The sequence below is a fragment of the Ixodes scapularis genome, unplaced genomic scaffold, assembly GCF_016920785.2.
Source record: "Ixodes scapularis isolate PalLabHiFi unplaced genomic scaffold, ASM1692078v2 PGA_scaffold9__187_contigs__length_104089568, whole genome shotgun sequence".
Lineage (NCBI taxonomy): Eukaryota > Metazoa > Arthropoda > Arachnida > Ixodida > Ixodidae > Ixodes > Ixodes scapularis.
The window spans coordinates 83115286-83118004 of NW_024609884.1; the positions used below are offsets into that span (position 1 = coordinate 83115286).

Below are 2719 nucleotides of genomic sequence, written 5' to 3' on the forward strand. Positions count from 1 at the left end.
TTTAGTGGCGCCCTCTCGCGCCGTCGACACGGAGTGCGGAAGCCCGTGAGCGCTCGCTAAGCTCACTACCCCTCCTCTAGTACATGGCCACTCAAGCGACCAAAGACGTCATGAAGGAGGCTAATTTTTGCTTGTTTTTGTAAATTTAATTTGCCTATAACTTTTAGAATAAGGCGAAATTCGAGAAAAGAAAAGTTTTATTAGCTTGCTACGTTCAGTGCGCTCAGGTTCGGTGCAAATTAAAAATTAGTAAAAAAAAAGTAATTGCAGGGCCCCTTTAACAAGCCTTAGTCGGGTATCGACCTAATCCGGTAATGCACGGAGACGCCGCGCCTCCAGCCGCAACTGTGAAAGACGGGGACACTCCGAGGGTTGTTGTTTGCATGTTGTCTGCCTTTAGTGAGTTCTGATTCAAGCGGTTTGGGGGTTCCACGGGAGCTGCAACTGGAATGACCTCGCAGCTGGGCGCCTGTTCCCATGGTCACCTCGTCGTCAGCGCATACTTCGTTGCAATGCCGGACTCCCCCTCGCACAAACATAGACACGGATAATCCTTTCATGGGAGCACGTTTCCGCTTCCAGCTGCAACCGTACAAGCGACGATGCTTGTTCACGTAATCCTTCGCGTCCTTCCGACCTTCCACGCCAGGGAGATCTCCTCTTTGTTGAAAACGACTTTCTTGTCAGGCGTGTCAGGCGCGTCAGGATACCGTAGTCGCCGGCGAGGATTGTGAGTCACCCTTGAAAGATTCTTTTGTTTCTGTTAAACCAAAACTCTTTTTTAAGTAACGTAGCACTAGAACTGCAACGAGACGCGCAATCGTTCGAATGCTCTCATCGTGGTGGCGCGAGACTTGAACCCTTGACGGTCAGGTGCACTGGCTCAGCGTACTCTCCGAACGTCGTGGGAATAAAGAGGGGCCAGGCATAACAATCTAAACTTGCCGAAGAAAAAAGAAAAAAGGAGGAGAGTTTGTTATATAAGACCCTCTAGCCGAGGCAAACCTCGCATGTTTCGTTATGGACACCAAAGAAGCCGACACTCGCTTACCGAACCCTGCATAGCCTGTTTCTGAAATTCAACGCTGCCTTTCCATTCAGCCCCACGGTGGAATGTCTTTTTCGCTTGGCTGGGGACGTCTTTAGGAGGAAAAGGGGAAAACTCTCCGATATGAACTTTGAAAGTTACTTGCTTCTGCGAGCGAATAAACTATTTTGGTGAAAACCGTAAAATGACTGCATTTATTTTAGGCTCTCAGGGTTTCTCACGGATCAAAACTGTTGTTCTTTTCGCTTCCACAAAAATATAAAAAAGATAACTTGGAAAGTAACTTCAAAAGTAACTCGCTACTTTTTTACAGTAGTTAGTAGTTTACTCAATTACTATTACAAATGTGTAATTTCTACTCTATACTCCAATTACTTTTGGCGTCGATACTCAGTAACTTAACTATCTTTTTTCAGTAATTTGTACAAGTGTGATATAAAGTAATTGAAGAAGAGGAAGATGTAATAAAACAGTTGGTAGTCCAGCGGTCGGCTCGCCTTTCTTTTCTACAGACTCCCTCCCTGCTTCCTTTGTTTAGCTGGTTCCACCCGAGATCTACATACTATAAGCAACTAGCTCAGCTCATTCCCCTTTTCAGTATGGTGACTATCACACGAAAGCCGTCTTGGAAGTATTTGCGTGCGGTCAGTCGCTCATAAGGCGAATAGGCCGTGTCTAAATATTGGTGGCCCAAGGTCACAGAACGTTTAGCTTGAGGTTTATCTCACATATCTTTTCGATTCAAAGCAGTTTGGTTCCCTCCCCCCCCCCCCCCCCCCCCCCCCCCCCCCATCACCAGATATAAAAACTAAGTTCAACTAAACCGGCTTCCACGGCCTCCTCTCGTGGGGGTATAGCTCAGGGGTAGAGCATTCGACTGCAGATCGAGAGGTCCCCGGTTCAAATCCGGGTGCCCCCTATTTTTGACAGCTTTGAGCGTTAGGTTGTTTGTTCAGTTTGGCGAGAGGTCACTGCTCTTGTGACATTCAAGCTGCCCTTGCTATTTCTGTGAAGCTGTCAATTTATATTCTTTTTTTTTAATTTATTCTAAAGCCCAGAACGTCATGCGTCTGCATTTGGAGCTGCAATACTTTGTATTAATGGACTAAGAGCATGTTAGCTCGTGTCAAGATTCAAGAAAGAATAAACACGTAAGACGAAAGCGATGCAACCATATATTGCAACTAGCAACGGTCTAACACCAACAAGGGTGAACGGTCCTCATCTTAAGGTTGTGGTGATAATGAAATGAATGTGAAGGTGCTAGCGAGCTGGACAAGAAGGTCAAAATGGAGAGGTCCCTTGTTCGGTACCAGTACCAGGCGGATTTTTTCGGTCGCGCAACAGTCACCTCGGTGTGTGTGGAGATTTGTGTTCCCCTTCTCCAGAGATTATTCTCGACATTCAAGGATTAGTTGGACAGAGCTGCCATATGTCCGTTTCTCTCGGCCAGGGGGCGGGACCGCGGCCGCAAAGACGCGACCGTGTAATGCTTACATGAACCGGCCCTTTAGCGTTCGCAAGACGCGAGCGGCCATTAGCGTGGCGCTACAGCATACAATCATGCGCGAGTCACGAATATGTAAAAGCATGCATTTGTCCGAGTGCGCTAACAAAGCGTTTCAAACAAAAAGCAGCGAAATAAAAGTGCAGCTCGAGACTTTAGCGTCC

The 2719-nt window shown here is 47.0% G+C and overlaps 1 non-coding gene across 1 annotated transcript; it reads left to right on the forward strand.

Annotated features, from left to right (window-relative positions):
• Positions 1 to 1895: 1895 nt before the first annotated feature.
• Positions 1896 to 1967, forward strand: Trnac-gca. The gene has a single exon. It is a non-coding gene; the product is annotated as a tRNA-Cys (tRNA).
• The last annotated feature ends 752 nt before the right edge of the window (positions 1968 to 2719 follow it).